Consider the following 13,557-nt stretch of genomic DNA (forward strand, 5'->3'; position numbering starts at 1 on the left):
AAGAATGCTAAGGAGGAAGGTCACAGTAAAGAGCAAGTCGTATGTTATGGGGGGAGGAATTGTATCTGGCTGTGCCAAAATGCTCAGCCGAAAAGAAGTGTGGATCAGCAGATCCAAAAGGAAGTAATTTGCTCCTGGTGAAAGGGCCCACTCATAACTTTGTGTGGACACAGACATGGCACTAAATACAGTGGATTTCCTTCTGAATTGCACTGTATCAAATGATATCAGACTCAATTCTGCTGAATGCAAGGTGAGAAAAAAGTTGTTGAAATATCCACTGTCCTGGACAGTGCCTTCAATAAATGTAACTCCATCCCTGTTAAGCAGCCCATCTGCCAGAGCTCTGAGCTATATATAGATAAATACACCATTGCTGTAGCATCTACTGCCACATCTATGTGATTACAGAATCATAGAATTACTCAGGTTGGAAGGGACCTCAAGGATCATTATAAGTTGTACCGGAGTATAGCTTTGCAGTTTTGTTGGAGATTCTCTTCTGGCAGAACAGTTACCCTACAGATCCTTAAAAGATTTGTGTTCCCGACCTGCAGGAACATATGATAATAGTAAATAGTGGAGGAGAGCAGGAATGGAAGAAATAGCCAAGACACCCAATGATTTTTCTGACATCCACCCTTTGATACCAATAGTACAAAAGGACATATTACAGCCACAGCAGGGCCGACAGCTACTTCCCTTGTCTTGGCCACAACTGAGAACACTAGAAGACTTTTAAGAATTTCCTCAAATCAGATATCTAAGTTCATAGCAGGTGCAAGCATGACAAGAAAAAGCAGCTCTTCTAAGTGTATCGGCAGAAGCTTCTAGGCTGTACATGTGAATGCTCATCTTCAGCCATGTTGCTTGTTGCTTTTTGTTTTATGGAGGCTCTCAAACTGTCATACAACAACAATCAGATGGAACGTAGACAGCATGAAGGAAAATACATCCACATTCATGCAGCCCAAATTCCAGCTACCTGCCCATGACTGACAACCTTGGAAGGTAGAAAGGAGTTTTCAGAGATTCTGAGCCAAGCGGAAATACTGGCATAGGTTTCCCATCTGGCTCTGGGAATCTGATATCACAGCACTTGATCATCAACATTTACTCAATTTCGATTGGATTGGATGTATCATTCAAGAAAATAAGTCATTAAATTGCCAAAATGCATTATATGAGCCCAAAAGGTAAAAAAGATTACTTCTGAAAGACAGTAAACTTCCTGATTTGAACTGAATATTCACCTTTCTGGTGGTAAGAGCCTGAGAACCAAATAAGTACACCTTTAAATAACGTTATTCTTTTTTTGCCAACAGCTGGCCTACCAGCTCTGCCCCAAGTTTTTCATTGCTCTACAAGACTACACACATAGGAGAAAAAAAAAGATCAAAAGCATTTGCAGTCTAATATTCCCAATTCCAGGATGTTTTTAGAGCAAATATAAGCAAATTGCTTACTTGAGCCTTCAGCTCCCTGTAGGCACTTGGCAGAGCCAGTGAAAGTAAAGGTAGTGATGTTGTGACATGGTCTCCTGCCCACTTTCCAGATGGCAATCAGCTAATTTTAACAGCAATGCTCAGCCAAACCTAGTAGGGACCAGCTGGTATTGAGGCTATTTACCTAGTTTCTCATCCCTGTTGTCATTCTGTTCCTTCATGCATTTAAAGACTTAATTTAAAAATTTCTACTGTAATGTAGAGGTTTCTTTTTTCCTTTTTCTTTCTTTTTCTTTTTTTTTTTTTTAAATAAAGAGAGGAAAGACTGTGAAGAAAGATGCATTCAGCATTATTTTATAAGCAATCATTCATCATGTTGCAGTAGAAATAGTGTTTTATCCTCTTCACTTTAGGCCTTGTGTTTGAACAGCCTGAAACCTGCTGACACAGCAAAGGAGCTGTGAAATTGTTTAGTCTCAGTTCAGGTAATTGTGTGCAGCTCAGGTACCAGTGCACCTCTGTCCTTCCAACACATATCTGTGTGTATCCCACAATCCCAGCTTGTTCTTTCCCGTCCTCCCTGAGAGCAAATATGCATTTCATATCACTCAGATCTTTGATCTGGCGACTTGACGTGTTATTATTTAAACATGACAGATGATATTCAGTAATAATAAACATAGAAAAGTCAGTCCACTGGAAAAACAAATACATATTAATCTGACCTCTCATTAGTTCCTTATCCTTTTTATCTCTGAAACCTTTCACTAATTCCTGGCAGTTAATGCTCTTCTGGTTAAAGCACTTGATGTCCTCATTAGTCTTCATGCTGCTTTTTTCTAAGGAAAGCTGTTTGGGCAGAACTCATGGGTCCGTATAATTTACATTTACAGATTTGCCTCCCTCCACGAAATGAAAAAAATGGACTAAAGTCACTTTCTTGGAATTATTTCTGATTTGATGTTGAATGTTTCCCCAAACTCAGAGGACATACTTTAATGCCACAGTGTAAGACTAAAATTATCAGATCTAAAGGGAAATTGTGAAATAAGTTGTTGAATTCCACCAAGAATAATCTATTTCTTTAGAAAAAAACTATCTTTCCATGACTTAATTAAAGTCAGCTTACACACCACGATGCCAAAGTGAAGAACTTTTCATTTGCTTGGGAAAGCTATATGAGAATGCTGGGTACAAGACTGCCATAGAAATGCTGTAACAGCAGAGATCAGCATCTGCAGGCCCTTTGTAAAAGTACTGTAATAGTTCAGTACATCACAACACGCTTGTTTCAGCATTCAGACAACAGTTTCAAGCATTAAGATCACTGCAGGTTGTTTGGACTTACAGCTTCTTTTCATTATGAAGGTAATATGGGCCTTACATTTCAAATTTACAGATCAATTTTAGGGAGCATTGTTTTGAAATATGTCTAAGACCTCGTGGTGTTCTTTGATTGCCATACTTCTCTCAGCTGATCACTGGTGCTGTAACAACGCCTATCAAAACAACAGCAGCTTACAGGTGCCAACAATAAAAATGTTTGAAGAGGTAATCCTCTGCACGTCAACATGCTTAACATCCATTTCAACCATCCCATGGCCTGTATGAATTGTTAATCAAGTAGAATTGAAAACTGGCACGCAGATGGCATAACTGTTACAGCTGGATAGCAGGCAAAGGGCCAGCCAGAAGCTACAGTTTCATTAGAAGCTATTTTAACATCCACGGGTCTAGGGGGACAATAGGCTTAGCAAACAATTGGACTTGCACTATTGCAGCTCTCTGCCAGAGTGATTCTTGACAGTTCGCGGCTGAAGTTAACAAGCTCAGAATCATCTGCACACTATTCCTCTGCAGCCAACAGCAGGCTTAACCAGAGACAGAATTCCCCAGTGGCTTTTTTTGCAAAAACTTTCCTTTGTTGATTACAGTTTCTCTTCAGCTGTTTATGAGAAGGAACAACGGTTTCTAACAGAGGCTGCACAACTAGCAGCATATTGAACACAAATCCATAGGAAGTTGAAGACTGCTCACAGATTTTCTTCTCTAGCATGCAGCTGTACAGCAGTGACTTCAAAAACACACAACTACCAAGCGCTAGGCAGATTCAGATGTTCTGGACCGATTGATCTGAGCTACAGAGATGAGTAGGACAGCACATTCTGCTGCATTTGGTCAGACAGAACAGGGTTCTGCACACCATCACCTATTAATTCCAGACACCTTGCTGCAAGCTGATAACCGCTACAAAGCTAGGATATGTAAAACAGAAGCAGTTCTTGTGTTCCTTACAGGCTGCCAAGTCAACTTCTGCATAGGCAACTTTTAATTTTTTGCTACTGCCCCTTGCAGCCTGAATGGTTTTAAAGGCAACACTTGGACACTGTTTGCCATCTCCTTCATCACCGAAACACCTGGCAGCATGCGACAGCTCTGTAACAACTGCACACTGGCACCAAGTAAGGACCAGGAAAAGAAGATGTGTTTTTTGAATTCTACTACTATATCTGATTTTCAATGCATTTTATTTTAACAATTATTAATCCTGTGTCCAAAATTGGGGCATCTGCTAGGCAGCTAAAATTTATTTGCTTTAGACAAGCAATCAGCCATACTTTTGTCAGGGCCGTTGCACCAAGTGTAATTGTTTCACATGTTATTTGTCTTGTGAAAGCAAAGCATGAATTTCATTGTGTTGTTCTCACAAGCCCACAAATCAGAGAAGCAGATCATACACATCACACATGAAACCTTCTTTTTCACTCTATATATTTTCCATACTACTTTGCTCTGAATAAAGACATGGCTGTCTGTATACTCCAGGGTATAAATGCGTTTCCTGTACTTAAGGCAATGGTATCTGGTACATTTACCAGAATTATTATTTATTTTTTCCCTTCCCACAGTGTCACTTATTACCAGATTCACTGCAGAACCTCTGGGCATGTGTGTCACATCATGAGCACCCTGTGGAAATCCTCAAGCAGGCGTTAAACTTAGTGGCAGAACTGAAAGAAGTTTAGCTGCATGAAAACACGAAGGCATGCAGGCTAATTAACCAGCACCTAGAGCACTGCCAGGACACTGACTGTGCTTAGCATCTCTGCACAATACTGTGCTGCCCAGTGTAGAATCAGCAGCTTGCTTGGAGCCAAACTTGGGATCTCTGATATGGGAGGTCTTTTCTGCAGAGTAAGCTTGGTCTTAGTTTTCCTCTAAATAAACTTGACCTCTTCTGTTCTGCAGAATACAACATCTGCATGAGTGTATAGTGAAAAATACTTACTTCTGATTTCTGCATGCTCTAAAGACAATAAATATAACATACTCCTGCACCATATGTTAGAAATAGAAATAATAATCTGGTCAGAAATGTTATGTATGGTATATTTCATTTTAATGAAAAATATATTTTAAAAGAAAAACAATAGGATCCTTCTGCCCCCAACCTGATGTGAATTAATTCTCAATGTTGGTGTAGAGGTTTGGTACTGAGAACAAGATCTTCGTTCTTCTTTTTATTCTTTTTGAACTTTGGAAAACCTTACGTTTCTCTCCTTCCTCTGTGCAGTTTATTTTGTTTAATAACTGGTTTTCAAAGCATGAAATCCTTAGGCTTTGAAGGATTCTGACAGAATGGGTGGATAAATGTTGTTTTTTTTTTTTAAATAAGTAATTTATTCATAGATGAAAACACCACTTCCTCCATAGCTTTGACTATTATGCTTAAAATTAGGCAGAAACTAGGGATACATGTAACTGTTTTGATAGACTAGATTCCAGAAATCTTATACAATTTTCCTAATTAAAAGGGAAGCTTTATAAAAGTTCATGCAATGTAACAATCAGAAGGAAGAAAGGACTCTTATTTTAAGTCCTTTCTTAAATTTTTAAGAAGTCCTTTCTTAAATTTTAAGAGCACGTCACTGATTCCCAGCTGGTGCCTTACCATGTCACCTACCCTCTCTGTATCTCTGCTTCTGAATCTGTATACTATGAAAACATGTGGGGCTGGTCAGAACTTAGTTGGGAAGCACCATCACAACTGCACGCGCAGTAACTGTATTGTCATCTCTTACTACACTGCTTGTTATCAAGGGTCTGTCCTAATTATTTCTAGCAGTCTGTGAATCACATCTTAGCATCGGGATTTGCTAACAAATTAAAAACATCAACATGAAACATTATTAAAATCACTGTAACTGAAAGCTGTATGGAATCAAACCAGTTCCTTTAGCAGTCTTGTCTTCAAGATACTACAGCAGGAGATGATGAAAATTCTAAGGATTTAATTGAGCCAACTATTTCAGAGTGTGCTTAAAAACGTGCTTACATTCAAATTCACTAACTATGAAAAGGAAACAATTACTCACTATTTTTTGTTGTGAGCACCCAACTAGAATTATCGGCCTTAAAACAAAAGCAAATGCTTTTTCATACAACGTGTAATTAAACTATGGAACTCACTGCCACAGGATGCTTTGAAGGCCAACAGTATAAATAGGTTAAAAAGCCTCAACAAAACTACTACACGAATACACAGACTATTAGCTCATGAAAATTTGTTAAGTGTGTTTGCTTGGATGGAAAACTGATCATGAAATCCCTAAACTGTTGCTGGAAGGAGTGGGGAAGACCAGACAGTGCAGCTGGGAAAGAAGCATCTCATTGTGTTTTTTCGTTTTTTTCAGTCCTCCCTTAACAATTTGCTAGCAAGTACCCCAATGTTCTCATGCTTCTTTGACGCAGTGCCTGTATGAATTCAATTTCTTTTCTCACCAATATACCACTTCTCCTGAGAAGCTTCAGAGGAGGACTAACCTGGAATGCATGAATTTCTCGGAAAATGAATAAAGTCAGCAGATGATTAGGCAAGAATCTGCTATACGAGAAAGCAACTTCTGAAGACTGTATAATGTCCAAGGAGAAGGAGGAAATGTTCATTTAGCAGAATCTCACTGTAACTATTGCCAACTCCAGGCCCAGTCCTTACAGACACTGTCTCTACACTGTGAAGCTTGCTGGTACACAATAAAGCTGCTAATATGATGTGCAGAACCCATTACTGGGAGAACAGCAGTGTTATTCTCAAGGTTTGATCCTCCCATAGGAAAACCATACTGGAAGCATCAGGAGTATCAAAAGAGTTCATGAAAACTCACGGCGTAAGTCTGTTTGGAGGAAGAAAAGTACTGTGCTGAACAGTGTGAAAAGAAATCTTCCACTCTCTACGAGTCAGCTAATAACAACACAGGAAACATGCTTCTTCTGACTGCAGTGATGAAATACAATCTTTACACGTTAGACAATTTTCTACATTGAGACAATGAAAAAAATGAAGATTTAAAAAAAAAAATCCTATTTTTCCCTTCTGGTGGGAACCTCAGTTGTGGAGAATGTTGGCAGTTATATTAAGGACACAATAAATCAGCATTGCTGTTTCTATGCAAAGAGATTACATTGTCATCATGTTTATCTACAGAACATTACATCTCAGTTAAGATACTTTTCTCCCTTATAGAGCCTGACACACTTCTCCTTGTCTTCCTCTCAGGGTACAAGCCCTGTACATAGACACCAGAGCTTTTGTTAGCACAGGGGGTATTCCCACAACGTACCACCAGTGTAAACAACAATATGCAAAGAATCATTCAAACCAGACACTGAAATTCACAGAACAAACAGAAACTACAAAGCAAAATCAGCCTCTTTATAAAAACCAACCAAGACAGGAAAAGTGCTAGAAGTATATATGCTTGTGAAAGTCATGGAAGTAAAAAGGAATTTATGAAAGTGTTTGGAATCTGGCATGTTGAGGGTGAGGTTGTATGACAGATATTTCTGAGCACATCTTGTAAGGGCATGTCTGATTTAGGTTGTAGGATCTTATTCCTTCCCTTGTTTGTCAAACCTAGCTCACTAAATCTGCACAAAATAATTCAGTAAATAAATCTGTGGGGCTTTTTGCTATTGTTTGTTGTTTCTCAGTTCAGTGATCTGAATTTGCTCACCGTATCATCAGACAAAGCCTGACCTGGCAAAAGCAAATGAATGGCCAAATGTGGAGCCATCCGTGAGTTGTATCAGTTAAGGTACCCCGTGGAGCTTAGCTCTAGGTAATCTAGACAACTGCCTTTGCAACCTGACAGGTTAATGCCTTTCAATTTGAAGATATATATAATTCCAACTAAGATGTCAAGCCTGCGAAGTTCATTTTAATCTGCAATATTTGATTTCTTGATTCTCTTCAGCTCCTAGAGAACCACGTACTACAGGAAGGGAACTGCTACTGAATGTCTGGCACAGCCAGCATCTTCCAGCCATCTAGTGAGAAGCTAACTAATATACTATGTTATAAACATGCAGACTCAGATAGTGACAGATATGAAGAGTGCTACAGATTAATGTACGCCCATCTGAGTGGCTTATAAACTAGAACAAATTTCCAGCTGTTTTACTGATTAAACTCATCCCTATTATCATGGATTTATATAAAGTAAACCATTTTGTCAGTGAAAAATTACCTTGCCATTCTCATCACTCCAACCCAAAGCTCATTTTCTGGACAGGAAACATTAACAACAGTTGAATTCCCAGGGCACTATATGTGCTCTGTTTTGCACAGACCTGCCCAGAGGGCTAAATTAAAGAGCTTGACATTTGTCCCTCACCTTTCACCTCTGCTCAGTTTGTCTGTTTTGGAAGGATGGGAATGAGCATGGAAGGGAGGAACTACCAACGTGTGTGTTATGTTAGATATCAAGGAACACTCACTAACTGGTGCGTAACTAAAAAGCTGCTGCCTTTGAAGCTTTACATCTTGTTCCAGAGTGCCAGTTCACAAGTGTGGCACTTGTAGCTGAAGTCACCATGATGCTTGTGGTACGCCACACGTCTGAGCAATGCAACATCACAACATCACTGTCTGAAGGTTCTGAGAGGTTGTGGATGCCTCTCCCTGGAAGCGTTCAAGGCCGGTCTGCATGGGGCTGTGAGCAACCTGGTCTAGAGGGAGGCGTTTCTGCCTACGGCCTATGGCAGGGGGATTGGAACCAGGTGATCTTAAAGGTCCGTTTCAACCCAAACCATTCTATGATTTACAGGTTTTAATAAATTAATTCTATTTGTCTAAATGTTTTCAAGACTGAACAAATGCTATGTGTGACCTGAAACTTTTTTTCTGTCTTCCTGGCTGTAGAATACATAGCGCACAGGGATTTCCTAGCCTGAGCAAATGATACTTGCTAATAGAACATGCATACTGGGGCATAAGGACATCATCCCAACATCATACAGTCAACAAAGCAACTACATTTCCTGGACAAACTCATCAGGACTTTAAAATGGCACAACTCAAACATCATTTTAAGTGTCTGTTCAGCATCTGTAGAAAATATAATTTATGCTATTAATCAGCAAGACAAACTTAAGCTACTAAGCTACTGCTTAGACTACCAGGCCACAATGTGGTCGGCTTTGCCTCAGACTGACTAACACAATTTGAGGCAAAGCAATCCCGTTCATGTTAGGTGTCAGTAAAACATGGATTATGGCACTGCTCTTTCTTATGATTCAAATATGAGCGCTTATCACCAAATGCATTTGTTTTCTAAGATTTTAGGGCAACAGAATCCCATCCTGCATCACAGACAGCGTAAGAGAGGAATTAATACCCTACGTTCACAGGTAATGCACAAAACGAAACTCTGACTGAGAACAGTGGATTCTTTGCTCCTTCACAGCTATTTGTTTGAACTTAAAAAACCTCACGGTTTATGTTATGCAGTACTGGAACTACACTGCTTATTTTTAAAGCAAAGTTGGACACCTGAGATGAAAAGAAAAACGAAGAAGTCACTCAGTGAGGCCTCTTCTCTGCCAGCACAGCATTTTGCAGCTCACAAAACCTTCAGGGGATTCTCCATTCAGAGCACAGCTGCTTCCTTTCCTAAATACCCTTTCTGTTACACTTCAATGTTTTCTCTATTTAGAACTAAGAGTTCCTAATTTTTTTTTTAATCTCTCACTAACTTAAAAGTATTTTCTTGACGTCCTAATTCTTTATATTCCAAATACCCTCTCTTCCTCTGAGTTCCCTTATCACGTTAAAATTGTTTAAGTCATGAGGTATTGGCCAGACAGAAGCTAAACATTCATTTCCCAGACCAGCAGAAATATGACTAGAACAATTTCTGCTGCTACTCTCTTCACAACGGGCCACTTATTTCAGGAAGAGCTGGAAATCTATCAGCTGCAAGAGTTAAAATGATTGGGGGAAAAAAAGGTGGCTTTCAGGACAGCATAGGCTGCCTAGTAGACACTGCATGTAGGCATAGAAAGCACTCACTGTGTACAGAATACAAAACTAAGGTGAAATTTTCCAGAAGTTCTCAAAGAAACTCTCTGCTATCAAAAGTCAGTGAGCATCACTAGTTACAGGGTTTTGCAAATGCCTAATTGAACGAAAGAGAAAAATGAGGAAGAATAAACACAAGTATGCTTTTATCTGTCCCTGTCATGGGCTGCGATGGAGTGCAAAAAAAACACAACAGTTTGCTGAGGAGAGGCAGAATGGGGGCAAAGTAGGGGGCAGAGTCCTGTGGCCTCCATTAATTCCATAGATACTCTGAAAGCAGAATGATGTCAGGAATGTCTATCTTAAAACAACCACAAAGTCTTTTTCCTACTTTAAAACGACCAAATAGGTTAAATGCAAGTTTAAGACAAAAAAAAAAAATCCTGGACTTCCTGTTTTAATGCCAAGTTTCTGTCTGCAACAAATTTTTGTGGTTGTATATTAATCTTGTAAACACAGCATAGAAGCATTGACAGTTGTTGTAATAGTTATTCCTACTGGTCCCTTACTGCCATAAAGTCGTTACGATCTTGTAGTTAATTATCTATGCTTAATTATAACGTCAAGATTAAAAGATAAATAGTCCCCCTTCCAGTCATTTTTAAGAAAAGGAACCAATATCTGTCTGTAACACCAACACAGGTGACATTTGGCCATGGAACCCCAAGCTTTTGATCAGTACAATGAAAATAAACAAACAAAGGTAAATAAACAGAGCACAATATGGCTTCTGAAGCCAACCTCAGTTGGTAAAACAAGGCATTTCTTTACTCACATATGATATCTGTTGTAAGGTTAGAAACAAAAATGAGCACCCAGTGTTAAAGCCATCATGTAAGCAAGTTTAGTAAAATATGTTAAGGGCCAGGAAACTGGGCTAATTTCAAAGCAGATCCAAAGAAGCTGAGCTTGCAGAGAGGAATTACATCTTTATTCATTACTCAGAGGGGTAGGAATTTCCAGATTTCAGCCTAAACTTGTAAGAGGAAGCACAAATGGACAGGGCAGGGATACACTAAAGGCAGATTTTAAACAGAAAGTAAATAAAATTTTAATGAACAGCTTGACCAAACTGAATACAACTGCTTCCAGCAGGACCCTGATAATGATACCTTGAGTTTATCTGAACTTAAGCTATGGGTGATGCAGTGAGGATTAGAGAGATGAGGTGCCTTAAGTGTTATACCAGTAGAGTACAATAGAATATACTTTCTGCAGTGGTTAGGGTAAAACAAATCTAAACTAAAATTAAGCAGTCCTCTCTTGGTGGAGCTGCAATAGGAACTTTTGATAGGGAAGTTTGGGATTTTAATTGTTTAGTTAATTTTAGCACTATCCTGTGCTAAAGTTCTGCATGTGGGTACATCTGCCTCTACCATCGGATGCATTTTTACAAAATGATTTTATGACAAACTTAAAACATGTGCTTTGATTCCTATTTTAAGATTATCAGCATTAAGGTGAAAGTCCTACTACTATTTTTTTTTTCCACTTTGCTGGAATCAGAATCAGTATTTTTTTGGTCTGATTTGTTAGTGATTGTTACTTTTTCTTTTTTCCCTCTACAGAACAAGAAATTCTGGAATGGAGTTTCTGTAGGCAAACAGGCTGACAATGGGGACGCTGTATTCCAGTTTGACTGCTAAGGGAGAAATCATATTAAACCACAGAATTTAAAGACAATTACTCAAAATGAGGAAGCTTGTCTAAAGAACACTGTCTCTAGATAATACGAAATTATTGTGATTCAGAATCCTAAATTCAAAATGTATGATTAAAAGCCCTTTAGATTCAGTTATTTCAACAGCTACTCACAAAAGCCATCAGAAATTGTTAGAGATTTCATGTCCTCTCCTGTAATTTTAAATGGGTAGAAATGAGAAACGTAGACTAACAGAGTGAAGTAATGTACCTTGCAAAAAGTGTTCTGAACTCCAGCTATTTGTTACTGAATGCAACTGCTCATGAGAAAGATATGGGCTAATGGTGGGGAGTTCTGCTAAATCATTATTCGTGCAGCTGATGAGGTCAGAAAGATTAAAACTCAAATGGGAAAGAATATTATAAAATTAAAATGCTCTTCTAAAGTGAAAGGTGTGTATCCACCTGTATTGGTGGGCAAAAGCAAAGTTGAGGCTGGTGAAGAAAGTGACTAAAGGAAAGATTTCTCATTGAAAAACGCAAGGGTGAAAGGAACTGTTTTAAGAAGGAGATTAACAACAACTGGATTATATAAAAACAATAAATGGTGCAGGGAAAAAAAAGACAGCAATTTCTCTTCGGCTATTCCCACGTTAAAAGGAAAATCAGACGTTACGTAAGGTGCTGGAAGTTCTAAAATGAACAGAACAGAACGCTCGGATAAAACATGTTCAATCTACGAAATTTCTGCAGGTGTAATTAAGGCTAAAACTTAGCAGATTCAAATTAGGACCTAATGGCCACGAGATCATCAAGAATCCAAAACACCAAGGGAATTCTGCACAGCACACTTTTGCAGCCTTCCATGTTGCCCCTTTCCCCTCTTCAAATAAATAGACATAAAATATAGACTCAGAGTATAAAGCTCCACGATTCAGGGAGGATTTCAGTAATTAAAAAAAATATTTAAAAATTAAAAAAGAACATAGGCAGGTTCTGTCAGAATTGTGCTTTACAAATATTCAGTATTCTCCTTGAAACATCTGTCTCTGACTATCAGAGACAGACTTCTGGACTGCATAAATCATTGTTCTGAGCTGGCATGTCAAGTTTAGACTTAGCCTTTATAATGGGTATTTTGCTTTTCTGTCTCTCTATCTGTTAGAGACACAGTCAAAGCTTCCTGTGTTTATGGAATGTCTGCAAAAACCACTAACATTTTGGGTGGGGAAAACTGACCACAAGTGCTGAATGTTCAGAGATTGTCTCAAAATTCAGCCAGTGATTAAAAACAGGCTTTGGGAAAAAGGAATATCCCTCTCTTCCTCTCCTGGAGGAAGTGTACTGATTTAAATTATTGAAATGCATGCACTTTTTAAAAGGAAGATGAGGGATTTTAATTTCAATTTTTTCTTTTTTTAGTAAAGTAACAAATAAAGGAAGTTGTTTTTTTTTTTTTTTCCCTAGGAGCAAGAATTCAAGACTGTGTCGGCTTTGAACTGCAAGCTCTGTTTCATTCATGCTTGGATCCCAGCTGGGCATCTTCTCCCACTGTGTACACACATGCAAATAATCCTCAGTATTTTCCATGGAGGAGGGGGAATGACAAGGAAAAAAACAAACACCCCACCACTCTGCCCCTAATGCAAGCTAACTCCTTCAAGTCCCTTAAACAAGAATTTCTCCCTCTCCTGCATCCTCTCTGAGCAGTTAAGTGAAAGTTCATTGAGTGGAATGTGGAATAAGTGTCACAGCCTTTGCTAGAGCAACAGTCCAGTGCCTTCTTTAAGAAATACATACTAAGCACCATGGCTGCAATGATTCCCGCCCACATCTCCTTCAAAATACATCAGGTTGGTGCTCCCCTACAGCAAGCTGTAATGAGGCAATGCAATTAGCCTTAGTGCAGAACTGAGGAGCTGAAGCACAGAAAGGTGAAACCACCTGCCCACTGTAGGCATACTCATGAGAGAATGGACTTTGGTCTCCTAAGTATGAAAATAATGATCCAACTGCTGAAACACCTCTGCCTAGAGATACTCACTATTAATTCCCTTCGCATTCCTTATTTAGGTTAAGACACCAGTCAGACATAGAAAAAAAATCATGTAA

The sequence above is a fragment of the Lagopus leucura genome, unplaced genomic scaffold (genome assembly GCF_019238085.1).
Source record: "Lagopus leucura isolate 7727_CA_CO unplaced genomic scaffold, USGS_WTPT01 Super-Scaffold_100015, whole genome shotgun sequence".
Lineage (NCBI taxonomy): Eukaryota > Metazoa > Chordata > Aves > Galliformes > Phasianidae > Lagopus > Lagopus leucura.